At 39.3% G+C, this 22,512-nt stretch overlaps 66 non-coding genes across 66 annotated transcripts; 27 read left to right on the top strand and 39 right to left on the bottom strand.

Moving 5' to 3' along the window:
• Positions 1-46: 46 nt before the first annotated feature.
• Positions 47-118, top strand: TRNAA-UGC (transfer RNA alanine (anticodon UGC)). The gene has a single exon. It is a non-coding gene; the product is annotated as a tRNA-Ala (tRNA).
• Positions 119-345: 227 nt separating this feature from the next.
• TRNAG-UCC (transfer RNA glycine (anticodon UCC)) lies at positions 346-417 on the bottom strand. Its single transcript has one exon. It is a non-coding gene; the product is annotated as a tRNA-Gly (tRNA).
• A 168-nt stretch (positions 418-585) lies between these two features.
• On the top strand, positions 586-657 carry TRNAA-UGC (transfer RNA alanine (anticodon UGC)). Its single transcript has one exon. It is a non-coding gene; the product is annotated as a tRNA-Ala (tRNA).
• A 206-nt stretch (positions 658-863) lies between these two features.
• TRNAG-UCC (transfer RNA glycine (anticodon UCC)) lies at positions 864-935 on the bottom strand. Its single transcript has one exon. It is a non-coding gene; the product is annotated as a tRNA-Gly (tRNA).
• A 168-nt stretch (positions 936-1,103) lies between these two features.
• TRNAA-UGC (transfer RNA alanine (anticodon UGC)) lies at positions 1,104-1,175 on the top strand. Its single transcript has one exon. It is a non-coding gene; the product is annotated as a tRNA-Ala (tRNA).
• Positions 1,176-1,402: 227 nt separating this feature from the next.
• On the bottom strand, positions 1,403-1,474 carry TRNAG-UCC (transfer RNA glycine (anticodon UCC)). The gene has a single exon. It is a non-coding gene; the product is annotated as a tRNA-Gly (tRNA).
• A 168-nt stretch (positions 1,475-1,642) lies between these two features.
• On the top strand, positions 1,643-1,714 carry TRNAA-UGC (transfer RNA alanine (anticodon UGC)). Its single transcript has one exon. It is a non-coding gene; the product is annotated as a tRNA-Ala (tRNA).
• A 227-nt stretch (positions 1,715-1,941) lies between these two features.
• TRNAG-UCC (transfer RNA glycine (anticodon UCC)) lies at positions 1,942-2,013 on the bottom strand. The gene has a single exon. It is a non-coding gene; the product is annotated as a tRNA-Gly (tRNA).
• A 168-nt stretch (positions 2,014-2,181) lies between these two features.
• On the top strand, positions 2,182-2,253 carry TRNAA-UGC (transfer RNA alanine (anticodon UGC)). The gene has a single exon. It is a non-coding gene; the product is annotated as a tRNA-Ala (tRNA).
• Positions 2,254-2,480: 227 nt separating this feature from the next.
• TRNAG-UCC (transfer RNA glycine (anticodon UCC)) lies at positions 2,481-2,552 on the bottom strand. The gene has a single exon. It is a non-coding gene; the product is annotated as a tRNA-Gly (tRNA).
• Positions 2,553-2,720: 168 nt separating this feature from the next.
• TRNAA-UGC (transfer RNA alanine (anticodon UGC)) lies at positions 2,721-2,792 on the top strand. The gene has a single exon. It is a non-coding gene; the product is annotated as a tRNA-Ala (tRNA).
• A 207-nt stretch (positions 2,793-2,999) lies between these two features.
• On the bottom strand, positions 3,000-3,071 carry TRNAG-UCC (transfer RNA glycine (anticodon UCC)). Its single transcript has one exon. It is a non-coding gene; the product is annotated as a tRNA-Gly (tRNA).
• A 467-nt stretch (positions 3,072-3,538) lies between these two features.
• TRNAG-UCC (transfer RNA glycine (anticodon UCC)) lies at positions 3,539-3,610 on the bottom strand. Its single transcript has one exon. It is a non-coding gene; the product is annotated as a tRNA-Gly (tRNA).
• A 471-nt stretch (positions 3,611-4,081) lies between these two features.
• On the bottom strand, positions 4,082-4,153 carry TRNAG-UCC (transfer RNA glycine (anticodon UCC)). Its single transcript has one exon. It is a non-coding gene; the product is annotated as a tRNA-Gly (tRNA).
• Positions 4,154-4,321: 168 nt separating this feature from the next.
• On the top strand, positions 4,322-4,393 carry TRNAA-UGC (transfer RNA alanine (anticodon UGC)). Its single transcript has one exon. It is a non-coding gene; the product is annotated as a tRNA-Ala (tRNA).
• Positions 4,394-4,620: 227 nt separating this feature from the next.
• Positions 4,621-4,692, bottom strand: TRNAG-UCC (transfer RNA glycine (anticodon UCC)). The gene has a single exon. It is a non-coding gene; the product is annotated as a tRNA-Gly (tRNA).
• Positions 4,693-4,860: 168 nt separating this feature from the next.
• Positions 4,861-4,932, top strand: TRNAA-UGC (transfer RNA alanine (anticodon UGC)). Its single transcript has one exon. It is a non-coding gene; the product is annotated as a tRNA-Ala (tRNA).
• A 210-nt stretch (positions 4,933-5,142) lies between these two features.
• TRNAG-UCC (transfer RNA glycine (anticodon UCC)) lies at positions 5,143-5,214 on the bottom strand. Its single transcript has one exon. It is a non-coding gene; the product is annotated as a tRNA-Gly (tRNA).
• Positions 5,215-5,681: 467 nt separating this feature from the next.
• TRNAG-UCC (transfer RNA glycine (anticodon UCC)) lies at positions 5,682-5,753 on the bottom strand. The gene has a single exon. It is a non-coding gene; the product is annotated as a tRNA-Gly (tRNA).
• Positions 5,754-6,222: 469 nt separating this feature from the next.
• Positions 6,223-6,294, bottom strand: TRNAG-UCC (transfer RNA glycine (anticodon UCC)). Its single transcript has one exon. It is a non-coding gene; the product is annotated as a tRNA-Gly (tRNA).
• Positions 6,295-6,761: 467 nt separating this feature from the next.
• Positions 6,762-6,833, bottom strand: TRNAG-UCC (transfer RNA glycine (anticodon UCC)). The gene has a single exon. It is a non-coding gene; the product is annotated as a tRNA-Gly (tRNA).
• A 168-nt stretch (positions 6,834-7,001) lies between these two features.
• TRNAA-UGC (transfer RNA alanine (anticodon UGC)) lies at positions 7,002-7,073 on the top strand. The gene has a single exon. It is a non-coding gene; the product is annotated as a tRNA-Ala (tRNA).
• Positions 7,074-7,300: 227 nt separating this feature from the next.
• TRNAG-UCC (transfer RNA glycine (anticodon UCC)) lies at positions 7,301-7,372 on the bottom strand. Its single transcript has one exon. It is a non-coding gene; the product is annotated as a tRNA-Gly (tRNA).
• Positions 7,373-7,540: 168 nt separating this feature from the next.
• TRNAA-UGC (transfer RNA alanine (anticodon UGC)) lies at positions 7,541-7,612 on the top strand. The gene has a single exon. It is a non-coding gene; the product is annotated as a tRNA-Ala (tRNA).
• A 227-nt stretch (positions 7,613-7,839) lies between these two features.
• On the bottom strand, positions 7,840-7,911 carry TRNAG-UCC (transfer RNA glycine (anticodon UCC)). Its single transcript has one exon. It is a non-coding gene; the product is annotated as a tRNA-Gly (tRNA).
• Positions 7,912-8,079: 168 nt separating this feature from the next.
• TRNAA-UGC (transfer RNA alanine (anticodon UGC)) lies at positions 8,080-8,151 on the top strand. The gene has a single exon. It is a non-coding gene; the product is annotated as a tRNA-Ala (tRNA).
• Positions 8,152-8,360: 209 nt separating this feature from the next.
• On the bottom strand, positions 8,361-8,432 carry TRNAG-UCC (transfer RNA glycine (anticodon UCC)). Its single transcript has one exon. It is a non-coding gene; the product is annotated as a tRNA-Gly (tRNA).
• Positions 8,433-8,901: 469 nt separating this feature from the next.
• On the bottom strand, positions 8,902-8,973 carry TRNAG-UCC (transfer RNA glycine (anticodon UCC)). The gene has a single exon. It is a non-coding gene; the product is annotated as a tRNA-Gly (tRNA).
• A 168-nt stretch (positions 8,974-9,141) lies between these two features.
• On the top strand, positions 9,142-9,213 carry TRNAA-UGC (transfer RNA alanine (anticodon UGC)). Its single transcript has one exon. It is a non-coding gene; the product is annotated as a tRNA-Ala (tRNA).
• A 227-nt stretch (positions 9,214-9,440) lies between these two features.
• On the bottom strand, positions 9,441-9,512 carry TRNAG-UCC (transfer RNA glycine (anticodon UCC)). The gene has a single exon. It is a non-coding gene; the product is annotated as a tRNA-Gly (tRNA).
• A 467-nt stretch (positions 9,513-9,979) lies between these two features.
• On the bottom strand, positions 9,980-10,051 carry TRNAG-UCC (transfer RNA glycine (anticodon UCC)). Its single transcript has one exon. It is a non-coding gene; the product is annotated as a tRNA-Gly (tRNA).
• Positions 10,052-10,518: 467 nt separating this feature from the next.
• On the bottom strand, positions 10,519-10,590 carry TRNAG-UCC (transfer RNA glycine (anticodon UCC)). The gene has a single exon. It is a non-coding gene; the product is annotated as a tRNA-Gly (tRNA).
• Positions 10,591-11,057: 467 nt separating this feature from the next.
• Positions 11,058-11,129, bottom strand: TRNAG-UCC (transfer RNA glycine (anticodon UCC)). Its single transcript has one exon. It is a non-coding gene; the product is annotated as a tRNA-Gly (tRNA).
• A 467-nt stretch (positions 11,130-11,596) lies between these two features.
• On the bottom strand, positions 11,597-11,668 carry TRNAG-UCC (transfer RNA glycine (anticodon UCC)). The gene has a single exon. It is a non-coding gene; the product is annotated as a tRNA-Gly (tRNA).
• Positions 11,669-11,836: 168 nt separating this feature from the next.
• TRNAA-UGC (transfer RNA alanine (anticodon UGC)) lies at positions 11,837-11,908 on the top strand. The gene has a single exon. It is a non-coding gene; the product is annotated as a tRNA-Ala (tRNA).
• Positions 11,909-12,135: 227 nt separating this feature from the next.
• On the bottom strand, positions 12,136-12,207 carry TRNAG-UCC (transfer RNA glycine (anticodon UCC)). Its single transcript has one exon. It is a non-coding gene; the product is annotated as a tRNA-Gly (tRNA).
• Positions 12,208-12,676: 469 nt separating this feature from the next.
• On the bottom strand, positions 12,677-12,748 carry TRNAG-UCC (transfer RNA glycine (anticodon UCC)). Its single transcript has one exon. It is a non-coding gene; the product is annotated as a tRNA-Gly (tRNA).
• A 168-nt stretch (positions 12,749-12,916) lies between these two features.
• Positions 12,917-12,988, top strand: TRNAA-UGC (transfer RNA alanine (anticodon UGC)). Its single transcript has one exon. It is a non-coding gene; the product is annotated as a tRNA-Ala (tRNA).
• Positions 12,989-13,215: 227 nt separating this feature from the next.
• Positions 13,216-13,287, bottom strand: TRNAG-UCC (transfer RNA glycine (anticodon UCC)). Its single transcript has one exon. It is a non-coding gene; the product is annotated as a tRNA-Gly (tRNA).
• Positions 13,288-13,455: 168 nt separating this feature from the next.
• Positions 13,456-13,527, top strand: TRNAA-UGC (transfer RNA alanine (anticodon UGC)). Its single transcript has one exon. It is a non-coding gene; the product is annotated as a tRNA-Ala (tRNA).
• A 230-nt stretch (positions 13,528-13,757) lies between these two features.
• On the bottom strand, positions 13,758-13,829 carry TRNAG-UCC (transfer RNA glycine (anticodon UCC)). The gene has a single exon. It is a non-coding gene; the product is annotated as a tRNA-Gly (tRNA).
• Positions 13,830-13,997: 168 nt separating this feature from the next.
• TRNAA-UGC (transfer RNA alanine (anticodon UGC)) lies at positions 13,998-14,069 on the top strand. The gene has a single exon. It is a non-coding gene; the product is annotated as a tRNA-Ala (tRNA).
• A 226-nt stretch (positions 14,070-14,295) lies between these two features.
• TRNAG-UCC (transfer RNA glycine (anticodon UCC)) lies at positions 14,296-14,367 on the bottom strand. The gene has a single exon. It is a non-coding gene; the product is annotated as a tRNA-Gly (tRNA).
• A 168-nt stretch (positions 14,368-14,535) lies between these two features.
• TRNAA-UGC (transfer RNA alanine (anticodon UGC)) lies at positions 14,536-14,607 on the top strand. The gene has a single exon. It is a non-coding gene; the product is annotated as a tRNA-Ala (tRNA).
• Positions 14,608-14,834: 227 nt separating this feature from the next.
• Positions 14,835-14,906, bottom strand: TRNAG-UCC (transfer RNA glycine (anticodon UCC)). Its single transcript has one exon. It is a non-coding gene; the product is annotated as a tRNA-Gly (tRNA).
• A 415-nt stretch (positions 14,907-15,321) lies between these two features.
• Positions 15,322-15,393, top strand: TRNAA-UGC (transfer RNA alanine (anticodon UGC)). Its single transcript has one exon. It is a non-coding gene; the product is annotated as a tRNA-Ala (tRNA).
• A 227-nt stretch (positions 15,394-15,620) lies between these two features.
• On the bottom strand, positions 15,621-15,692 carry TRNAG-UCC (transfer RNA glycine (anticodon UCC)). Its single transcript has one exon. It is a non-coding gene; the product is annotated as a tRNA-Gly (tRNA).
• Positions 15,693-15,860: 168 nt separating this feature from the next.
• TRNAA-UGC (transfer RNA alanine (anticodon UGC)) lies at positions 15,861-15,932 on the top strand. Its single transcript has one exon. It is a non-coding gene; the product is annotated as a tRNA-Ala (tRNA).
• A 468-nt stretch (positions 15,933-16,400) lies between these two features.
• On the top strand, positions 16,401-16,472 carry TRNAA-UGC (transfer RNA alanine (anticodon UGC)). Its single transcript has one exon. It is a non-coding gene; the product is annotated as a tRNA-Ala (tRNA).
• A 227-nt stretch (positions 16,473-16,699) lies between these two features.
• On the bottom strand, positions 16,700-16,771 carry TRNAG-UCC (transfer RNA glycine (anticodon UCC)). Its single transcript has one exon. It is a non-coding gene; the product is annotated as a tRNA-Gly (tRNA).
• Positions 16,772-16,939: 168 nt separating this feature from the next.
• Positions 16,940-17,011, top strand: TRNAA-UGC (transfer RNA alanine (anticodon UGC)). The gene has a single exon. It is a non-coding gene; the product is annotated as a tRNA-Ala (tRNA).
• A 467-nt stretch (positions 17,012-17,478) lies between these two features.
• TRNAA-UGC (transfer RNA alanine (anticodon UGC)) lies at positions 17,479-17,550 on the top strand. The gene has a single exon. It is a non-coding gene; the product is annotated as a tRNA-Ala (tRNA).
• Positions 17,551-17,778: 228 nt separating this feature from the next.
• On the bottom strand, positions 17,779-17,850 carry TRNAG-UCC (transfer RNA glycine (anticodon UCC)). Its single transcript has one exon. It is a non-coding gene; the product is annotated as a tRNA-Gly (tRNA).
• Positions 17,851-18,018: 168 nt separating this feature from the next.
• On the top strand, positions 18,019-18,090 carry TRNAA-UGC (transfer RNA alanine (anticodon UGC)). The gene has a single exon. It is a non-coding gene; the product is annotated as a tRNA-Ala (tRNA).
• A 227-nt stretch (positions 18,091-18,317) lies between these two features.
• TRNAG-UCC (transfer RNA glycine (anticodon UCC)) lies at positions 18,318-18,389 on the bottom strand. The gene has a single exon. It is a non-coding gene; the product is annotated as a tRNA-Gly (tRNA).
• A 467-nt stretch (positions 18,390-18,856) lies between these two features.
• On the bottom strand, positions 18,857-18,928 carry TRNAG-UCC (transfer RNA glycine (anticodon UCC)). The gene has a single exon. It is a non-coding gene; the product is annotated as a tRNA-Gly (tRNA).
• A 168-nt stretch (positions 18,929-19,096) lies between these two features.
• On the top strand, positions 19,097-19,168 carry TRNAA-UGC (transfer RNA alanine (anticodon UGC)). Its single transcript has one exon. It is a non-coding gene; the product is annotated as a tRNA-Ala (tRNA).
• A 226-nt stretch (positions 19,169-19,394) lies between these two features.
• On the bottom strand, positions 19,395-19,466 carry TRNAG-UCC (transfer RNA glycine (anticodon UCC)). Its single transcript has one exon. It is a non-coding gene; the product is annotated as a tRNA-Gly (tRNA).
• A 168-nt stretch (positions 19,467-19,634) lies between these two features.
• On the top strand, positions 19,635-19,706 carry TRNAA-UGC (transfer RNA alanine (anticodon UGC)). Its single transcript has one exon. It is a non-coding gene; the product is annotated as a tRNA-Ala (tRNA).
• A 227-nt stretch (positions 19,707-19,933) lies between these two features.
• Positions 19,934-20,005, bottom strand: TRNAG-UCC (transfer RNA glycine (anticodon UCC)). Its single transcript has one exon. It is a non-coding gene; the product is annotated as a tRNA-Gly (tRNA).
• Positions 20,006-20,472: 467 nt separating this feature from the next.
• Positions 20,473-20,544, bottom strand: TRNAG-UCC (transfer RNA glycine (anticodon UCC)). Its single transcript has one exon. It is a non-coding gene; the product is annotated as a tRNA-Gly (tRNA).
• Positions 20,545-20,712: 168 nt separating this feature from the next.
• TRNAT-UGU (transfer RNA threonine (anticodon UGU)) lies at positions 20,713-20,784 on the top strand. Its single transcript has one exon. It is a non-coding gene; the product is annotated as a tRNA-Thr (tRNA).
• A 226-nt stretch (positions 20,785-21,010) lies between these two features.
• Positions 21,011-21,082, bottom strand: TRNAG-UCC (transfer RNA glycine (anticodon UCC)). Its single transcript has one exon. It is a non-coding gene; the product is annotated as a tRNA-Gly (tRNA).
• A 463-nt stretch (positions 21,083-21,545) lies between these two features.
• TRNAG-UCC (transfer RNA glycine (anticodon UCC)) lies at positions 21,546-21,617 on the bottom strand. The gene has a single exon. It is a non-coding gene; the product is annotated as a tRNA-Gly (tRNA).
• Positions 21,618-22,084: 467 nt separating this feature from the next.
• Positions 22,085-22,156, bottom strand: TRNAG-UCC (transfer RNA glycine (anticodon UCC)). Its single transcript has one exon. It is a non-coding gene; the product is annotated as a tRNA-Gly (tRNA).
• Positions 22,157-22,324: 168 nt separating this feature from the next.
• TRNAT-UGU (transfer RNA threonine (anticodon UGU)) lies at positions 22,325-22,396 on the top strand. The gene has a single exon. It is a non-coding gene; the product is annotated as a tRNA-Thr (tRNA).
• Positions 22,397-22,512: the final 116 nt, after the last annotated feature.

The raw sequence follows: 22,512 nt of genomic DNA, 5'->3' as shown, positions 1-22,512 counted from the left end.
TAGTGATTCAATTTTTTTTCAATCCTTTCATTTTGTAACTCATCTCGGGGATGTAGCTCAGTGGTAGAGCGCATGCTTTGCATGTATGAGGCCCCGGGTTCGAAACCCGGCATCTCCATTTTCTGATGCTGGTTGAAAACAAGTTGATGAGGGGGGGAAAACGTTTTAGAGATGTGTTGATTCGTAATTGAAAGTAACATAAAGCTAAACCATTTGATCATCTTGAACCCACTTGTAAATTAGTTGAAGGAAACTATATTCTTCAATTCAGTTATTGCTCAATAGCTTATATTTGGTAGTGACAAGAAATTGACACACATTCATTGCCTCAAAACAATCTGCTGCTGCATTGGCCGGGAGTTGAACCCGGATCGACTGCTTGGAAGGCAACCATGCTAACCGTTACACCACCAATGCCAGGCTCATTACAGTTTGTCTAATTAGCGATGTCGGAAAGTTCATTTTTGGGGAGATGTATTGAAAATGTAACATGATTCAATGTTCATTGTGTTCATTGAATAAATCGAAGTGATTTTATTTAGTGATTCAATTTGTTTTCAATCCTTTCATTTTGTAACTCATCTCGGGGATGTAGCTCAGTGGTAGAGCGCATGCTTTGCATGTATGAGGCCCCGGGTTCGAAACCCGGCATCTCCATTTTCTGATGAGGGGGGGGAAACGTTTTAGAGATGTGTTGATTCGTAATTGAAAGTAACATAAAGCTAAACCATTTGATCATCTTGAACCCACTTGTAAATTAGTTGAAGGAAACTATATTCTTCAATTCAGTTATTGCTCAATAGCTTATATTTGGTAGTGACAAGAAATTGACACGCATTCATTGCCTCAAAACAATCTGCTGCTGCATTGGCCGGGAGTTGAACCCGGATCGACTGCTTGGAAGGCAACCATGCTAACCGTTACACCACCAATGCCAGGCTCATTACAGTTTGTCTAATTAGCGATGTCGGAATGTTCATTTTTGGGGAGATGTATTGAAAATGTAACATGATTCAATGTTCATTGTGTTCATTGAATAAATCGAAGTGATTTTATTTAGTGATTCAATTTTTTTTCAATCCTTTCATTTTGTAACTCATCTCGGGGATGTAGCTCAGTGGTAGAGCGCATGCTTTGCATGTATGAGGCCCCGGGTTCGAAACCCGGCATCTCCATTTTCTGATGCTGGTTGAAAACAAGTTGATGAGGGGGGGAAAACGTTTTAGAGATGTGTTGATTCGTAATTGAAAGTAACATAAAGCTAAACCATTTGATCATCTTGAACCCACTTGTAAATTAGTTGAAGGAAACTATATTCTTCAATTCAGTTATTGCTCAATAGCTTATATTTGGTAGTGACAAGAAATTGACACACATTCATTGCCTCAAAACAATCTGCTGCTGCATTGGCCGGGAGTTGAACCCGGATCGACTGCTTGGAAGGCAACCATGCTAACCGTTACACCACCAATGCCAGGCTCATTACAGTTTGTCTAATTAGCGATGTCGGAAAGTTCATTTTTGGGGAGATGTATTGAAAATGTAACATGATTCAATGTTCATTGTGTTCATTGAATAAATCGAAGTGATTTTATTTAGTGATTCAATTTTTTTTCAATCCTTTCATTTTGTAACTCATCTCGGGGATGTAGCTCAGTGGTAGAGCGCATGCTTTGCATGTATGAGGCCCCGGGTTCGAAACCCGGCATCTCCATTTTCTGATGCTGGTTGAAAACAAGTTGATGAGGGGGGGAAAACGTTTTAGAGATGTGTTGATTCGTAATTGAAAGTAACATAAAGCTAAACCATTTGATCATCTTGAACCCACTTGTAAATTAGTTGAAGGAAACTATATTCTTCAATTCAGTTATTGCTCAATAGCTTATATTTGGTAGTGACAAGAAATTGACACACATTCATTGCCTCAAAACAATCTGCTGCTGCATTGGCCGGGAGTTGAACCCGGATCGACTGCTTGGAAGGCAACCATGCTAACCGTTACACCACCAATGCCAGGCTCATTACAGTTTGTCTAATTAGCGATGTCGGAAAGTTCATTTTTGGGGAGATGTATTGAAAATGTAACATGATTCAATGTTCATTGTGTTCATTGAATAAATCGAAGTGATTTTATTTAGTGATTCAATTTTTTTTCAATCCTTTCATTTTGTAACTCATCTCGGGGATGTAGCTCAGTGGTAGAGCGCATGCTTTGCATGTATGAGGCCCCGGGTTCGAAACCCGGCATCTCCATTTTCTGATGCTGGTTGAAAACAAGTTGATGAGGGGGGGAAAACGTTTTAGAGATGTGTTGATTCGTAATTGAAAGTAACATAAAGCTAAACCATTTGATCATCTTGAACCCACTTGTAAATTAGTTGAAGGAAACTATATTCTTCAATTCAGTTATTGCTCAATAGCTTATATTTGGTAGTGACAAGAAATTGACACACATTCATTGCCTCAAAACAATCTGCTGCTGCATTGGCCGGGAGTTGAACCCGGATCGACTGCTTGGAAGGCAACCATGCTAACCGTTACACCACCAATGCCAGGCTCATTACAGTTTGTCTAATTAGCGATGTCGGAAAGTTCATTTTTGGGGAGATGTATTGAAAATGTAACATGATTCAATGTTCATTGTGTTCATTGAATAAATCGAAGTGATTTTATTTAGTGATTCAATTTGTTTTCAATCCTTTCATTTTGTAACTCATCTCGGGGATGTAGCTCAGTGGTAGAGCGCATGCTTTGCATGTATGAGGCCCCGGGTTCGAAACCCGGCATCTCCATTTTCTGATGAGGGGGGGGGAAACGTTTTAGAGATGTGTTGATTCGTAATTGAAAGTAACATAAAGCTAAACCATTTGATCATCTTGAACCCACTTGTAAATTAGTTGAAGGAAACTATATTCTTCAATTCAGTTATTGCTCAATAGCTTATATTTGGTAGTGACAAGAAATTGACACGCATTCATTGCCTCAAAACAATCTGCTGCTGCATTGGCCGGGAGTTGAACCCGGATCGACTGCTTGGAAGGCAACCATGCTAACCGTTACACCACCAATGCCAGGCTCATTACAGTTTGTCTAATTAGCGATGTCGGAAAGTTCATTTTTGGGGAGATGTATTGAAAATGTAACATGATTCAATGTTCATTGTGTTCATTGAATAAATCGAAGTGATTTTATTTAGTGATTCAATTTTTTTTCAATCCTTTCATTTTGTAACTCATATCGGGGATGTAGCTCAGTGGTAGAGCGCATGCTTTGCATGTATGAGGCCCCGGGTTCGAAACCCGGCATCTCAATTTTCTGATGCTGGTTGAAAACAAGTTGATGAGGGGGGGAAAACGTTTTAGAGATGTGTTGATTCGTAATTGAAAGTAACATAAAGCTAAACCATTTGATCATCTTGAACCCACTTGTAAATTAGTTGAAGGAAACTATATTCTTCAATTCAGTTATTGCTCAATAGCTTATATTTGGTAGTGACAAGAAATTGACACGCATTCATTGCCTCAAAACAATCTGCTGCTGCATTGGCCGGGAGTTGAACCCGGATCGACTGCTTGGAAGGCAACCATGCTAACCGTTACACCACCAATGCCAGGCTCATTACAGTTTGTCTAATTAGCGATGTCGGAAAGTTCATTTTTGGGGAGATGTATTGAAAATGTAACATGATTCAATGTTCATTGTGTTCATTGAATAAATCGAAGTGATTTTATTTAGTGATTCAATTTTTTTTCAATCCTTTCATTTTGTAACTCATATCGGGGATGTAGCTCAGTGGTAGAGCGCATGCTTTGCATGTATGAGGCCCCGGGTTCGAAACCCGGCATCTCAATTTTCTGATGCTGGTTGAAAACAAGTTGATGAGGGGGGGGGGGGAAACGTTTTAGAGATGTGTTGATTCGTAATTGAAAGTAACATAAAGCTAAACCATTTGATCATCTTGAACCCACTTGTAAATTAGTTGAAGGAAACTATATTCTTCAATTCAGTTATTGCTCAATAGCTTATATTTGGTAGTGAGAAGAAATTGACACGCATTCATTGCCTCAAAACAATCTGCTGCTGCATTGGCCGGGAGTTGAACCCGGATCGACTGCTTGGAAGGCAACCATGCTAACCGTTACACCACCAATGCCAGGCTCATTACAGTTTGTCTAATTAGCGATGTCGGAAAGTTCATTTTTGGGGAGATGTATTGAAAATGTAACATGATTCAATGTTCATTGTGTTCATTGAATAAATCGAAGTGATTTTATTTAGTGATTCAATTTTTTTTCAATCCTTTCATTTTGTAACTCATCTCGGGGATGTAGCTCAGTGGTAGAGCGCATGCTTTGCATGTATGAGGCCCCGGGTTCGAAACCCGGCATCTCCATTTTCTGATGCTGGTTGAAAACAAGTTGATGAGGGGGGGAAAACGTTTTAGAGATGTGTTGATTCGTAATTGAAAGTAACATAAAGCTAAACCATTTGATCATCTTGAACCCACTTGTAAATTAGTTGAAGGAAACTATATTCTTCAATTCAGTTATTGCTCAATAGCTTATATTTGGTAGTGACAAGAAATTGACACACATTCATTGCCTCAAAACAATCTGCTGCTGCATTGGCCGGGAGTTGAACCCGGATCGACTGCTTGGAAGGCAACCATGCTAACCGTTACACCACCAATGCCAGGCTCATTACAGTTTGTCTAATTAGCGATGTCGGAAAGTTCATTTTTGGGGAGATGTATTGAAAATGTAACATGATTCAATGTTCATTGTGTTCATTGAATAAATCGAAGTGATTTTATTTAGTGATTCAATTTGTTTTCAATCCTTTCATTTTGTAACTCATCTCGGGGATGTAGCTCAGTGGTAGAGCGCATGCTTTGCATGTATGAGGCCCCGGGTTCGAAACCCGGCATCTCCATTTTCTGATGAGGGGGGGGGGGGAAACGTTTTAGAGATGTGTTGATTCGTAATTGAAAGTAACATAAAGCTAAACCATTTGATCATCTTGAACCCACTTGTAAATTAGTTGAAGGAAACTATATTCTTCAATTCAGTTATTGCTCAATAGCTTATATTTGGTAGTGACAAGAAATTGACACGCATTCATTGCCTCAAAACAATCTGCTGCTGCATTGGCCGGGAGTTGAACCCGGATCGACTGCTTGGAAGGCAACCATGCTAACCGTTACACCACCAATGCCAGGCTCATTACAGTTTGTCTAATTAGCGATGTCGGAAAGTTCATTTTTGGGGAGATGTATTGAAAATGTAACATGATTCAATGTTCATTGTGTTCATTGAATAAATCGAAGTGATTTTATTTAGTGATTCAATTTTTTTTCAATCCTTTCATTTTGTAACTCATATCGGGGATGTAGCTCAGTGGTAGAGCGCATGCTTTGCATGTATGAGGCCCCGGGTTCGAAACCCGGCATCTCAATTTTCTGATGCTGGTTGAAAACAAGTTGATGAGGGGGGGAAAACGTTTTAGAGATGTGTTGATTCGTAATTGAAAGTAACATAAAGCTAAACCATTTGATCATCTTGAACCCACTTGTAAATTAGTTGAAGGAAACTATATTCTTCAATTCAGTTATTGCTCAATAGCTTATATTTGGTAGTGACAAGAAATTGACACGCATTCATTGCCTCAAAACAATCTGCTGCTGCATTGGCCGGGAGTTGAACCCGGATCGACTGCTTGGAAGGCAACCATGCTAACCGTTACACCACCAATGCCAGGCTCATTACAGTTTGTCTAATTAGCGATGTCGGAAAGTTCATTTTTGGGGAGATGTATTGAAAATGTAACATGATTCAATGTTCATTGTGTTCATTGAATAAATCGAAGTGATTTTATTTAGTGATTCAATTTTTTTTCAATCCTTTCATTTTGTAACTCATATCGGGGATGTAGCTCAGTGGTAGAGCGCATGCTTTGCATGTATGAGGCCCCGGGTTCGAAACCCGGCATCTCAATTTTCTGATGCTGGTTGAAAACAAGTTGATGAGGAGGGGGGGAAACGTTTTAGAGATGTGTTGATTCGTAATTGAAAGTAACATAAAGCTAAACCATTTGATCATCTTGAACCCACTTGTAAATTAGTTGAAGGAAACTATATTCTTCAATTCAGTTATTGCTCAATAGCTTATATTTGGTAGTGAGAAGAAATTGACACGCATTCATTGCCTCAAAACAATCTGCTGCTGCATTGGCCGGGAGTTGAACCCGGATCGACTGCTTGGAAGGCAACCATGCTAACCGTTACACCACCAATGCCAGGCTCATTACAGTTTGTCTAATTAGCGATGTCGGAAAGTTCATTTTTGGGGAGATGTATTGAAAATGTAACATGATTCAATGTTCATTGTGTTCATTGAATAAATCGAAGTGATTTTATTTAGTGATTCAATTTTTTTTCAATCCTTTCATTTTGTAACTCATCTCGGGGATGTAGCTCAGTGGTAGAGCGCATGCTTTGCATGTATGAGGCCCCGGGTTCGAAACCCTGCATCTCCATTTTCTGATGCTGGTTGAAAACAAGTTGATGAGGGGGGGAAAACGTTTTAGAGATGTGTTAATTCGTAATTGAAAGTAACATAAAGCTAAACCATTTGATCATCTTGAACCCACTTGTAAATTAGTTGAAGGAAACTATATTCTTCAATTCAGTTATTGCTCAATAGCTTATATTTGGTAGTGAGAAGAAATTGACACGCATTCATTGCCTCAAAACAATCTGCTGCTGCATTGGCCGGGAGTTGAACCCGGATCGACTGCTTGGAAGGCAACCATGCTAACCGTTACACCACCAATGCCAGGCTCATTACAGTTTGTCTAATTAGCGATGTCGGAAAGTTCATTTTTGGGGAGATGTATTGAAAATGTAACATGATTCAATGTTCATTGTGTTCATTGAATAAATCGAAGTGATTTTATTTAGTGATTCAATTTTTTTTCAATCCTTTCATTTTGTAACTCATCTCGGGGATGTAGCTCAGTGGTAGAGCGCATGCTTTGCATGTATGAGGCCCCGGGTTCGAAACCCGGCATCTCCATTTTCTGATGCTGGTTGAAAACAAGTTGATGAGGGGGGGAAAACGTTTTAGAGATGTGTTGATTCGTAATTGAAAGTAACATAAAGCTAAACCATTTGATCATCTTGAACCCACTTGTAAATTTGTTGAAGGAAACTATATTCTTCAATTCAGTTATTGCTCAATAGCTTATATTTGGTAGTGACAAGAAATTGACACGCATTCATTGCCTCAAAACAATCTGCTGCTGCATTGGCCGGGAGTTGAACCCGGATCGACTGCTTGGAAGGCAACCATGCTAACCGTTACACCACCAATGCCAGGCTCATTACAGTTTGTCTAATTAGCGATGTCGGAAAGTTCATTTTTGGGGAGATGTATTGAAAATGTAACATGATTCAATGTTCATTGTGTTCATTGAATAAATCGAAGTGATTTTATTTAGTGATTCAATTTTTTTTCAATCCTTTCATTTTGTAACTCATCTCGGGGATGTAGCTCAGTGGTAGAGCGCATGCTTTGCATGTATGAGGCCCCGGGTTCGAAACCCGGCATCTCCATTTTCTGATGCTGGTTGAAAACAAGATGATGAGGGGGGGAAAACGTTTTAGAGATGTGTTGATTCGTAATTGAAAGTAACATAAAGCTAAACCATTTGATCATCTTGAACCCACTTGTAAATTAGTTGAAGGAAACTATATTCTTCAATTCAGTTATTGCTCAATAGCTTATATTTGGTAGTGACAAGAAATTGACACACATTCATTGCCTCAAAACAATCTGCTGCTGCATTGGCCGGGAGTTGAACCCGGATCGACTGCTTGGAAGGCAACCATGCTAACCGTTACACCACCAATGCCAGGCTCATTACAGTTTGTCTAATTAGCGATGTCGGAAAGTTCATTTTTGGGGAGATGTATTGAAAATGTAACATGATTCAATGTTCATTGTGTTCATTGAATAAATCGAAGTGATTTTATTTAGTGATTCAATTTGTTTTCAATCCTTTCATTTTGTAACTCATCTCGGGGATGTAGCTCAGTGGTAGAGCGCATGCTTTGCATGTATGAGGCCCCGGGTTCGAAACCCGGCATCTCCATTTTCTGATGAGGGGGGGGAAACGTTTTAGAGATGTGTTGATTCGTAATTGAAAGTAACATAAAGCTAAACCATTTGATCATCTTGAACCCACTTGTAAATTAGTTGAAGGAAACTATATTCTTCAATTCAGTTATTGCTCAATAGCTGCTTATATTTGGTAGTGACAAGAAATTGACACGCATTCATTGCCTCAAAACAATCTGCTGCTGCATTGGCCGGGAGTTGAACCCGGATCGACTGCTTGGAAGGCAACCATGCTAACCGTTACACCACCAATGCCAGGCTCATTACAGTTTGTCTAATTAGCGATGTCGGACAGTTCATTTTTGGGGAGATGTATTGAAAATGTAACATGATTCAATGTTCATTGTGTTCATTGAATAAATCGAAGTGATTTTATTTAGTGATTCAATTTTTTTTCAATCCTTTCATTTTGTAACTCATCTCGGGGATGTAGCTCAGTGGTAGAGCGCATGCTTTGCATGTATGAGGCCCCGGGTTCGAAACCCGGCATCTCAATTTTCTGATGCTGGTTGAAAACAAGTTGATGGGGGGGGGGGGAAACGTTTTAGAGATGTGTTGATTCGTAATTGAAAGTAACATAAAGCTAAACCATTTGATCATCTTGAACCCACTTGTAAATTAGTTGAAGGAAACTATATTCTTCAATTCAGTTATTGCTCAATAGCTTATATTTGGTAGTGACAAGAAATTGACACGCATTCATTGCCTCAAAACAATCTGCTGCTGCATTGGCCGGGAGTTGAACCCGGATCGACTGCTTGGAAGGCAACCATGCTAACCGTTACACCACCAATGCCAGGCTCATTACAGTTTGTCTAATTAGCGATGTCGGAAAGTTTATTTTTGGGGAGATGTATTGAAAATGTAACATGATTCAATGTTCATTGTGTTCATTGAATAAATCGAAGTGATTTTATTTAGTGATTCAATATTTTTTCAATCCTTTCATTTTGTAACTCATCTCGGGGATGTAGCTCAGTGGTAGAGCGCATGCTTTGCATGTATGAGGCCCCGGGTTCGAAACCCGGCATCTCCATTTTCTGATGCTGGTTGAAAACAAGTTGATGAGGGGGGGAAAACGTTTTAGAGATGTGTTGATTCGTAATTGAAAGTAACATAAAGCTAAACCATTTGATCATCTTGAACCCACTTGTAAATTAGTTGAAGGAAACTATATTCTTCAATACAGTTATTGCTCAATAGCTTATATTTGGTAGTGACAAGAAATTGACACGCATTCATTGCCTCAAAACAATCTGCTGCTGCATTGGCCGGGAGTTGAACCCGGATCGACTGCTTGGAAGGCAACCATGCTAACCGTTACACCACCAATGCCAGGCTCATTACAGTTTGTCTAATTAGCGATGTCGGAAAGTTTATTTTTGGGGAGATGTATTGAAAATGTAACATGATTCAATGTTCATTGTGTTCATTGAATAAATCGAAGTGATTTTATTTAGTGATTCAATTTTTTTTCAATCCTTTCATTTTGTAACTCATCTCGGGGATGTAGCTCAGTGGTAGAGCGCATGCTTTGCATATATGAGCCCCTGGGTTCGAAACCCGGCATCTCCATTTTCTGATGCTGGTTGAAAACAAGTTGATGAGGGGGGGAAAACGTTTTAGAGATGTGTTGATTCGTAATTGAAAGTAACATAAAGCTAAACCATTTGATCATCTTGAACCCACTTGTAAATTAGTTGAAGGAAACTATATTCTTCAATTCAGTTATTGCTCAATAGCTTATATTTGGTAGTGACAAGAAATTGACACGCATTCATTGCCTCAAAACAATCTGCTGCTGCATTGGCCGGGAGTTGAACCCGGATCGACTGCTTGGAAGGCAACCATGCTAACCGTTACACCACCAATGCCAGGCTCATTACAGTTTGTCTAATTAGCGATGTCGGAAAGTTCATTTTTGGGGAGATGTATTGAAAATGTAACATGATTCAATGTTCATTGTGTTCATTGAATAAATCGAAGTGATTTTATTTAGTGATTCAATTTTTTTTCAATCCTTTCATTTTGTAACTCATCTCGGGGATGTAGCTCAGTGGTAGAGCGCATACTTTGCATATATGAGGCCCCGGGTTCGAAACCCGGCATCTCCATTTTCTGATGCTGGTTGAAAACAAGTTGATGAGGGGGGAAAAACGTTTTAGAGATGTGTTGATTCGTAATTGAAAGTAACATAAAGCTAAACCATTTGATCATCTTGAACCCACTTGTAAATTAGTTGAAGGAAACTATATTCTTCAATTCAGTTATTGCTCAATAGCTTATATTTGGTAGTGACAAGAAATTGACACGCATTCATTGCCTCAAAACAATCTGCTGCTGCATTGGCCGGGAGTTGAACCCGGATCGACTGCTTGGAAGGCAACCATGCTAACCGTTACACCACCAATGCCAGGCTCATTACAGTTTGTCTAATTAGCGATGTCGGAAAGTTCATTTTTGGGGAGATGTATTGAAAATGTAACATGATTCAATGTTCATTGTGTTCATTGAATAAATCGAAGTGATTTTATTTAGTGATTCAATTTTTTTTCAATCCTTTCATTTTGTAACTCATCTCGGGGATGTAACTCAGTGGTAGAGCGCATGCTTTGCATGTATGAGGCCCCGGGTTCGAAACCCGGCATCTCCATTTTCTGATGCTGGTTGAAAACAAGTTGATGAGGGGGGGAAAACGTTTTAGAGATGTGTTGATTCGTAATTGAAAGTAACATAAAGCTAAACCATTTGATCATCTTGAACCCACTTGTAAATTAGTTGAAGGAAACTATATTCTTCAATTCAGTTATTGCTCAATAGCTTATATTTGGTAGTGACAAGAAATTGACACGCATTCATTGCCTCAAAACAATCTGCTGCTGCATTGGCCGGGAGTTGAACCCGGATCGACTGCTTGGAAGGCAACCATGCTAACCGTTACACCACCAATGCCAGGCTCATTACAGTTTGTCTAATTAGCGATGTCGGAAAGTTCATTTTTGGGGAGATGTATTGAAAATGTAACATGATTCAATGTTCATTGTGTTCATTGAATAAATCGAAGTGATTTTATTTAGTGATTCAATTTTTTTTCAATCCTTTCATTTTGTAACTCATCTCGGGGATGTAGCTCAGTGGTAGAGCGCATACTTTGCATATATGAGGCCCCGGGTTCGAAACCCGGCATCTCCATTTTCTGATGCTGGTTGAAAACAAGTTGATGAGGGGGGAAAAACGTTTTAGAGATGTGTTGATTCGTAATTGAAAGTAACATAAAGCTAAACCATTTGATCATCTTGAACCCACTTGTAAATTAGTTGAAGGAAACTATATTCTTCAATTCAGTTATTGCTCAATAGCTTATATTTGGTAGTGACAAGAAATTGACACGCATTCATTGCCTCAAAACAATCTGCTGCTGCATTGGCCGGGAGTTGAACCCGGATCGACTGCTTGGAAGGCAACCATGCTAACCGTTACACCACCAATGCCAGGCTCATTACAGTTTGTCTAATTAGCGATGTCGGAAAGTTCATTTTTGGGGAGATGTATTGAAAATGTAACATGATTCAATGTTCATTGTGTTCATTGAATAAATCGAAGTGATTTTATTTAGTGATTCAATTTTTTTTCAATCCTTTCATTTTGTAACTCCTCTCGGGGATGTAGCTCAGTGGTAGAGCGCATGCTTTGCATGTATGAGGCCCCGGGTTCGAAACCCGGCATCTCCATTTTCTGATGCTGGTTGAAAACAAGTTGATGAGGGGGGGGAAACGTTTTAGAGATGTGTTGATTCGTAATTGAAAGTAACATAAAGCTAAACCATTTGATCATCTTGAACCCACTTGTAAATTAGTTGAAGGAAACTATATTCTTCAATTCAGTTATTGCTCAATAGCTTATATTTGGTAGTGACAAGAAATTGACACGCATTCATTGCCTCAAAACAATCTGCTGCTGCATTGGCCGGGAGTTGAACCCGGATCGACTGCTTGGAAGGCAACCATGCTAACCGTTACACCACCAATGCCAGGCTCATTACAGTTTGTCTAATTAGCGATGTCGGAAAGTTCATTTTTGGGGAGATGTATTGAAAATGTAACATGATTCAATGTTCATTGTGTTCATTGAATAAATCGAAGTGATTTTATTTAGTGATTCAATTTTTTTTCAATCCTTTCATTTTGCAACTCATCTCGGGGATGTAGCTCAGTGGTAGAGCGCATGCTTTGCATGTATAAGGCCCCGGGTTCGAAACCCGGCATCTCCATTTTCTGATGCTGGTTGAAAACAAGTTGATGAGGGGGGGGGAAAATGTTTTAGAGATGTGTTGATTCGTAATTGAAAGTAACATAAAGCTAAACCATTTGATCATCTTGAACCCACTTGTAAATTAGTTGAAGGAAACTATATTCTTCAATTCAGTTATTGCTCAATAGCTTATATTTGGTAGTGACAAGAAATTGACACGCATTCATTGCCTCAAAACAATCTGCTGCTGCATTGGCCGGGAGTTGAACCCGGATCGACTGCTTGGAAGGCAACCATGCTAACCGTTACACCACCAATGCCAGGCTCATTACAGTTTGTCTAATTAGCGATGTCGGAAAGTTCATTTTTGGGGAGATGTATTGAAAATGTAACATGATTCAATGTTCATTGTGTTCATTGAATAAATCGAAGTGATTTTATTTAGTGATTCAATTTTTTTTCAATCCTTTCATTTTGTAACTCATCTCGGGGATGTAGCTCAGTGGTAGAGCGCATGCTTTGCATGTATGAGGCCCCGGGTTCGAAACCCGGCATCTCCATTTTCTGATGCTGGTTGAAAACAAGTTGATGAGGGGGGGAAAACGTTTTAGAGATGTGTTGATTCGTAATTGAAAGTAACATAAAGCTAAACCATTTGATCATCTTGAACCCACTTGTAAATTAGTTGAAGGAAACTATATTCTTCAATTCAGTTATTGCTCAATAGCTTATATTTGGTAGTGACAAGAAATTGACACGCTTTCATTGCCTCAAAACAATCTGCTGCTGCATTGGCCGGGAGTTGAACCCGGATCGACTGCTTGGAAGGCAACCATGCTAACCGTTACACCACCAATGCCAGGCTCATTACAGTTTGTCTAATTAGCGATGTCGGAAAGTTCATTTTTGGGGAGATGTATTGAAAATGTAACATGATTCAATGTTCATTGTGTTCATTGAATAAATCGAAGTGATTTTATTTAGTGATTCAATTTTTTTTCAATCCTTTCATTTTGCAACTCATCTCGGGGATGTAGCTCAGTGGTAGAGCGCATGCTTTGCATGTATGAGGCCCCGGGTTCGAAACCCGGCATCTCCATTTTCTGATGCTGGTTGAAAACAAGTTGATGAGGGGGGGGGGGAAACGTTTTAGAGATGTGTTGATTCGTAATTGAAAGTAACATAAAGCTAAACCATTTGATCATCTTGAACCCACTTGTAAATTAGTTGAAGGAAACTATATTCTTCAATTCAGTTATTGCTCAATAGCTTATATTTGGTAGTGACAAGAAATTGACACGCATTCATTGCCTCAAAACAATCTGCTGCTGCATTGGCCGGGAGTTGAACCCGGATCGACTGCTTGGAAGGCAACCATGCTAACCGTTACACCACCAATGCCAGGCTCATTACAGTTTGTCTAATTAGCGATGTCGGAAAGTTCATTTTTGGGGAGATGTATTGAAAATGTAACATGATTCAATGTTCATTGTGTTCATTGAATAAATCGAAGTGATTTTATTTAGTGATTCAATTTTTTTTCAATCCTTTCATTTTGTAACTCATCTCGGGGATGTAGCTCAGTGGTAGAGCGCATGCTTTGCATGTATGAGGCCCCGGGTTCGAAACCCGGCATCTCCATTTCCTGATGCTGGTTGAAAACAAGTTGATGAGGGGGGAAAACGTTTTAGAGATGTGTTGATTCGTAATTGAAAGTAACATAAAGCTAAACCATTTGATCATCTTGAACCCACTTGTAAATTAGTTGAAGGAAACTATATTCTTCAATTCAGTTATTGCTCAATAGCTTATATTTGGTAGTGACAAGAAATTGACACGCATTCATTGCCTCAAAACAATCTGCTGCTGCATTGGCCGGGAGTTGAACCCGGATCGACTGCTTGGAAGGCAACCATGCTAACCGTTACACCACCAATGCCAGGCTCATTACAGTTTGTCTAATTAGCGATGTCGGAAAGTTCATTTTTGGGGAGATGTATTGAAAATGTAACATGATTCAATGTTCATTGTGTTCATTGAATAAATCGAAGTGATTTTATTTAGTGATTCAATTTTTTTTCAATCCTTTCATTTTGTAACTCATCTCGGGGATGTAGCTCAGTGGTAGAGCGCATGCTTTGCATGTATGAGGCCCCGGGTTCGAAACCCGGCATCTCCATTTTCTGATGCTGGTTGAAAACAAGTTGATGAGGGGGGGAAAACGTTTTAGAGATGTGTTGATTCGTAATTGAAAGTAACATAAAGCTAAACCATTTGATCATCTTGAACCCACTTGTAAATTAGTTGAAGGAAACTATATTCTTCAATTCAGTTATTGCTCAATAGCTTATATTTGGTAGTGACAAGAAATTGACACGCATTCATTGCCTCAAAACAATCTGCTGCTGCATTGGCCGGGAGTTGAACCCGGATCGACTGCTTGGAAGGCAACCATGCTAACCGTTACACCACCAATGCCAGGCTCATTACAGTTTGTCTAATTAGCGATGTCGGAAAGTTCATTTTTGGGGAGATGTATTGAAAATGTAACATGATTCAATGTTCATTGTGTTCATTGAATAAATCGAAGTGATTTTATTTAGTGATTCAATTTTTTTTCAATCCTTTCATTTTGTAACTCATCTCGGGGATGTAGCTCAGTGGTAGAGCGCATGCTTTGCATGTATGAGGCCCCGGGTTCGAAACTCGGCATCTCCATTTTCTGATGCTGGTTGAAAACAAGTTGATGAGGGGGGGGAAACGTTTTAGAGATGTGTTGATTCGTAATTGAAAGTAACATAATTCAATGTTCATTGTGTTCATTGAATAAATCGAAGTGATTTTATTTAGTGATTCAATTTTTTTTCAATCCTTTCATTTTGTAACTCATCTCGGGGATGTAGCTCAGTGGTAGAGCGCATGCTTTGCATGTATGAGGCCCCGGGTTCGAAACCCGGCATCTCCATTTTCTGATGCTGGTTGAAAACAAGTTGATGAGGGGGGGAAAACGTTTTAGAGATGTGTTGATTCGTAATTGAAAGTAACATAAAGCTAAACCATTTGATCATCTTGAACCCACTTGTAAATTAGTTGAAGGAAACTATATTCTTCAATTCAGTTATTGCTCAATAGCTTATATTTGGTAGTGACAAGAAATTGACACGCATTCATTGCCTCAAAACAATCTGCTGCTGCATTGGCCGGGAGTTGAACCCGGATCGACTGCTTGGAAGGCAACCATGCTAACCGTTACACCACCAATGCCAGGCTCATTGCAGTTTGTCTAATTAGCGATGTCGGAAAGTTCATTTTTGGGGAGATGTATTGAAAATGTAACATGATTCAATGTTCATTGTGTTCATTGAATAAATCGAAGTGATTTTATTTAGTGATTCAATTTTTTTTCAATCCTTTCATTTTGTAACTCATCTCGGGGATGTAGCTCAGTGGTAGAGCGCATGCTTTGCATGTATGAGGCCCCGGGTTCGAAACCCGGCATCTCCATTTTCTGATGCTGGTTGAAAACAAGTTGATGAGGGGGGGGAAAACGTTTTAGAGATGTGTTGATTCGTAATTGAAAGTAACATAAAGCTAAACCATTTGATCATCTTGAACCCACTTGTAAATTAGTTGAAGGAAACTATATTCTTCAATTCAGTTATTGCTCAATAGCTTATATTTGGTAGTGACAAGAAATTGACACGCATTCATTGCCTCAAAACAATCTGCTGCTGCATTGGCCGGGAGTTGAATCCGGATCGACTGCTTGGAAGGCAACCATGCTAACCGTTACACCACCAATGCCAGGCTCATTACAGTTTGTCTAATTAGCGATGTCGGAAAGTTCATTTTTGGGGAGATGTATTGAAAATGTAACATGATTCAATGTTCATTGTGTTCATTGAATAAATCGAAGTGATTTTATTTAGTGATTCAATTTTTTTTCAATCCTTTCATTTTGTAACTCATCTCGGGGATGTAGCTCAGTGGTAGAGCGCATGCTTTGCATGTATGAGGCCCCGGGTTCGAAACCCGGCATCTCCATTTTCTGATGCTGGTTGAAAACAAGTTGATGAGGGGGGGAAAACGTTTTAGAGATGTGTTGATTCGTAATTGAAAAAAACATAAAGCTAAACCATTTGATCATCTTGAACCCACTTGTAAATTAGTTGAAGGAAACTATATTCTTCAATTCAGTTATTGCTCAATAGCTTATATTTGGTAGTGACAAGAAATTGACACGCATTCATTGCCTCAAAACAATCTGCTGCTGCATTGGCCGGGAGTTGAACCCGGATCGACTGCTTGGAAGGCAACCATGCTAACCGTTACACCACCAATGCCAGGCTCATTACAGTTTGTCTAATTAGCGATGTCGGAAAGTTCATTTTTGGGGAGATGTATTGAAAATGTAACATGATTCAATGTTCATTGTGTTCATTGAATAAATCGAAGTGATTTTATTTAGTGATTCAATTTTTTTTCAATCCTTTCATTTTGTAACTCATCTCGGGGATGTAGCTCAGTGGTAGAGCGTATGCTTTGCATGTATGAGGCCCCGGGTTCGAAACCCGGCATCTCCATTTTCTGATGCTGGTTGAAAACAAGTTGATGAGGGGGGGAAAACGTTTTAGAGATGTGTTGATTCGTAATTGAAAGTAACATAAAGCTAAACCATTTGATCATCTTGAACGCACTTGTAAATTAGTTGAAGGAAACTATATTCTTCAATTCAGTTATTGCTCAATAGCTTATATTTGGTAGTGACAAGAAATTGACACGCATTCATTGCCTCAAAACAATCTGCTGCTGCATTGGCCGGGAGTTGAACCCGGATCGGCTGCTTGGAAGGCAACCATGCTAACCGTTACACCACCAATGCCAGGCTCATTACAGTTTGTCTAATTAGCGATGTCGGAAAGTTCATTTTTGGGGAGATGTATTGAAAATGTAACATGATTCAATGTTCATTGTGTTCATTGAATAAATCGAAGTGATTTTATTTAGTGATTCAATTTTTTTTCAATCCTTTCATTTTGTAACTCATCTCGGGGATGTAGCTCAGTGGTAGAGCGCATGCTTTGCATGTATGAGGCCCCGGGTTCGAAACCCGGCATCTCCATTTTCTGATGCTGGTTGAAAACAAGTTGATGAGGGGGGGGAAAACGTTTTAGAGATGTGTTGATTCGTAATTGAAAGTAACATAAAGCTAAACCATTTGATCATCTTGAACCCACTTGTAAATTAGTTGAAGGAAACTATATTCTTCAATTCAGTTATTGCTCAATAGCTTATATTTGGTAGTGACAAGAAATTGACACGCATTCATTGCCTCAAAACAATCTGCTGCTGCATTGGCCGGGAGTTGAACCCGGATCGACTGCTTGGAAGGCAACCATGCTAACCGTTACACCACCAATGCCAGGCTCATTACAGTTTGTCTAATTAGCGATGTCGGAAAGTTCATTTTTGGGGAGATGTATTGAAAATGTAACATGATTCAATGTTCATTGTGTTCATTGAATAAATCGAAGTGATTTTATTTAGTGATTCAATTTTTTTTCAATCCTTTCATTTTGTAACTCATCTCGGGGATGTAGCTCAGTGGTAGAGCGCATGCTTTGCATGTATGAGGCCCCGGGTTCGAAACCCGGCATCTCCATTTTCTGATGCTGGTTGAAAACAAGTTGATGAGGGGGGGAAAACGTTTTAGAGATGTGTTGATTCGTAATTGAAAGTAACATAAAGCTAAACCATTTGATCATCTTGAACCCACTTGTAAATTAGTTGAAGGAAACTATATTCTTCAATTCAGTTATTGCTCAATAGCTTATATTTGGTAGTGACAAGAAATTGACACGCATTCATTGCCTCAAAACAATCTGCTGCTGCATTGGCCGGGAGTTGAACCCGGATCGACTGCTTGGAAGGCAACCATGCTAACCGTTACACCACCAATGCCAGGCTCATTACAGTTTGTCTAATTAGCGATGTCGGAAAGTTCATTTTTGGGGAGATGTATTGAAAATGTAACATGATTCAATGTTCATTGTGTTCATTGAATAAATCGAAGTGATTTTATTTAGTGATTCAATTTTTTTTCAATCCTTTCATTTTGTAACTCATCTCGGGGATGTAGCTCAGTGGTAGAGCGCATGCTTTGCATATATGAGGCCCCGGGTTCGAAACCCGGCATCTCCATTTTCTGATGCTGGTTGAAAACAAGTTGATGAGGGGGGGAAAACGTTTTAGAGATGTGTTGATTCGTAATTGAAAGTAACATAAAGCTAAACCATTTGATCATCTTGAACCCACTTGTAAATTAGTTGAAGGAAACTATATTCTTCAATTCAGTTATTGCTCAATAGCTTATATTTGGTAGTGACAAGAAATTGACACTCATTCATTGCCTCAAAACAATCTGCTGCTGCATTGGCCGGGAGTTGAACCCGGATCGACTGCTTGGAAGGCAACCATGCTAACCGTTACACCACCAATGCCAGGCTCATTACAGTTTGTCTAATTAGCGATGTCGGAAAGTTTATTTTTGGGGAGATGTATTGAAAATGTAACATGATTCAATGTTCATTGTGTTCATTGAATAAATCGAAGTGATTTTATTTAGTGATTCAATTTTTTTTCAATCCTTTCATTTTGTAACTCATCTCGGGGATGTAGCTCAGTGGTAGAGCGCATGCTTTGCATGTATGAGGCCCCGGGTTCGAAACCCGGCATCTCCATTTTCTGATGCTGGTTGAAAACAAGTTGATGAGGGGGGAAAACGTTTTAGAGATGTGTTGATTCGTAATTGAAAGTAACATAAAGCTAAACCATTTGATCATCTTGAACCCACTTGTAAATTAGTTGAAGGAAACTATATTCTTCAATTCAGTTATTGCTCAATAGCTTATATTTGGTAGTGACAAGAAATTGACACGCATTCATTGCCTCAAAACAATCTGCTGCTGCATTGGCCGGGAGTTGAACCCGGATCGACTGCTTGGAAGGCAACCATGCTAACCGTTACACCACCAATGCCAGGCTCATTACAGTTTGTCTAATTAGCGATGTCGGAAAGTTCATTTTTGGGGAGATGTATTGAAAATGTAACATGATTCAATGTTCATTGTGTTCATTGAATAAATCGAAGTGATTTTATTTAGTGATTCAATTTTTTTTCAATCCTTTCATCTTGTAACTCATCTCGGGGATGTAGCTCAGTGGTAGAGCGCATGCTTTGCATGTATGAGGCCCCGGGTTCGAAACCCGGCATCTCCATTTTCTGATGCTGGTTGAAAACAAGTTGATGAGGGGGGGAAAACGTTTTAGAGATGTGTTGATTCGTAATTGAAAGTAACATAAAGCTAAACCATTTGATCATCTTGAACCCACTTGTAAATTAGTTGAAGGAAACTATATTCTTCAATTCAGTTATTGCTCAATAGCTTATATTTGGTAGTGACAAGAAATTGACACGCATTCATTGCCTCAAAGCAATCTGCTGCTGCATTGGCCGGGAGTTGAACCCGGATCGACTGCTTGGAAGGCAACCATGCTAACCGTTACACCACCAATGCCAGGCTCATTACAGTTTGTCTAATTAGCGATGTCGGAAAGTTCATTTTTGGGGAGATGTATTGAAAATGTAACATGATTCAATGTTCATTGTGTTCATTGAATAAATCGAAGTGATTTTATTTAGTGATTCAATTTTTTTTCAATCCTTTCATTTTGTAACTCATCTCGGGGATGTAGCTCAGTGGTAGAGCGCATGCTTTGCATATATGAGGCCCCGGGTTCGAAACCCGGCATCTCCATTTTCTGATGCTGGTTGAAAACAAGTTGATGAGGGGGGGAAAACGTTTTAGAGATGTGTTGATTCGTAATTGAAAGTAACATAAAGCTAAACCATTTGATCATCTTGAACCCACTTGTAAATTAGTTGAAGGAAACTATATTCTTCAATTCAGTTATTGCTCAATAGCTTATATTTGGTAGTGACAAGAAATTGACACTCATTCATTGCCTCAAAACAATCTGCTGCTGCATTGGCCGGGAGTTGAACCCGGATCGACTGCTTGGAAGGCAACCATGCTAACCGTTACACCACCAATGCCAGGCTCATTACAGTTTGTCTAATTAGCGATGTCGGAAAGTTTATTTTTGGGGAGATGTATTGAAAATGTAACATGATTCAATGTTCATTGTGTTCATTGAATAAATCGAAGTGATTTTATTTAGTGATTCAATTTTTTTTCAATCCTTTCATTTTGTAACTCATCTCGGGGATGTAGCTCAGTGGTAGAGCGCATGCTTTGTATGTATGAGGCCCCGGGTTCGAAACCCGGCATCTCCATTTTCTGATGCTGGTTGAAAACAAGTTGATGAGGGGGGAAAACGTTTTAGAGATGTGTTGATTCGTAATTGAAAGTAACATAAAGCTAAACCATTTGATCATCTTGAACCCACTTGTAAATTAGTTGAAGGAAACTATATTCTTCAATTCAGTTATTGCTCAATAGCTTATATTTGGTAGTGACAAGAAATTGACACGCATTCATTGCCTCAAAACAATCTGCTGCTGCATTGGCCGGGAGTTGAACCCGGATCGACTGCTTGGAAGGCAACCATGCTAACCGTTACACCACCAATGCCAGGCTCATTACAGTTTGTCTAATTAGCGATGTCGGAAAGTTCATTTTTGGGGAGATGTATTGAAAATGTAACATGATTCAATGTTCATTGTGTTCATTGAATAAATCGAAGTGATTTTATTTAGTGATTCAATTTTTTTTCAATCCTTTCATTTTGTAACTCATCTCGGGGATGTAGCTCAGTGGTAGAGCGCATGCTTTGCATATATGAGGCCCCGGGTTCGAAACCCGGCATCTCCATTTTCTGATGCTGGTTGAAAACAAGTTGATGGGGGAAAACGTTTTAGAGATGTGTTGATTCGTAATTGAAAGTAACATAAAGCTAAACCATTTGATCATCTTGAACCCACTTGTAAATTAGTTGAAGGAAACTATATTCTTCAATTCAGTTATTGCTCAATAGCTTATATTTGGTAGTGACAAGAAATTGACACGCATTCATTGCCTCAAAACAATCTGCTGCTGCATTGGCCGGGAGTTGAACCCGGATCGACTGCTTGGAAGGCAACCATGCTAACCGTTACACCACCAATGCCAGGCTCATTACAGTTTGTCTAATTAGCGATGTCGGAAAGTTCATTTTTGGGGAGATGTATTGAAAATGTAACATGATTCAATGTTCATTGTGTTCATTGAATAAATCGAAGTGATTTTATTTAGTGATTCAATTTTTTTTCAATCCTTTCATTTTGTAACTCATCTCGGGGATGTAGCTCAGTGGTAGAGCGCATGCTTTGCATATATGAGGCCCCGGGTTCGAAACCCGGCATCTCCATTTTCTGATGCTGGTTGAAAACAAGTTGATGAGGGGGGGAAAACGTTTTAGAGATGTGTTGATTCGTAATTGAAAGTAACATAAAGCTAAACCATTTGATCATCTTGAACCCACTTGTAAATTAGTTGAAGGAAACTATATTCTTCAATTCAGTTATTGCTCAATAGCTTATATTTGGTAGTGACAAGAAATTGACACTCATTCATTGCCTCAAAACAATCTGCTGCTGCATTGGCCGGGAGTTGAACCCGGATCGACTGCTTGGAAGGCAACCATGCTAACCGTTACACCACCAATGCCAGGCTCATTACAGTTTGTCTAATTAGCGATGTCGGAAAGTTTATTTTTGGGGAGATGTATTGAAAATGTAACATGATTCAATGTTCATTGTGTTCATTGAATAAATCGAAGTGATTTTATTTAGTGATTCAATTTTTTTTCAATCCTTTCATTTTGTAACTCATCTCGGGGATGTAGCTCAGTGGTAGAGCGCATGCTTTGTATGTATGAGGCCCCGGGTTCGAAACCCGGCATCTCCATTTTCTGATGCTGGTTGAAAACAAGTTGATGAGGGGGGAAAACGTTTTAGAGATGTGTTGATTCGTAATTGAAAGTAACATAAAGCTAAACCATTTGATCATCTTGAACCCACTTG

This window comes from Saccoglossus kowalevskii, chromosome 6 (genome assembly GCF_978046115.1).
Source record: "Saccoglossus kowalevskii chromosome 6, keSacKowa6.1, whole genome shotgun sequence".
Taxonomy (NCBI): Eukaryota; Metazoa; Hemichordata; class Enteropneusta; family Harrimaniidae; genus Saccoglossus; species Saccoglossus kowalevskii.
This window is presented reverse-complemented; position numbering and strand designations above follow the sequence as displayed.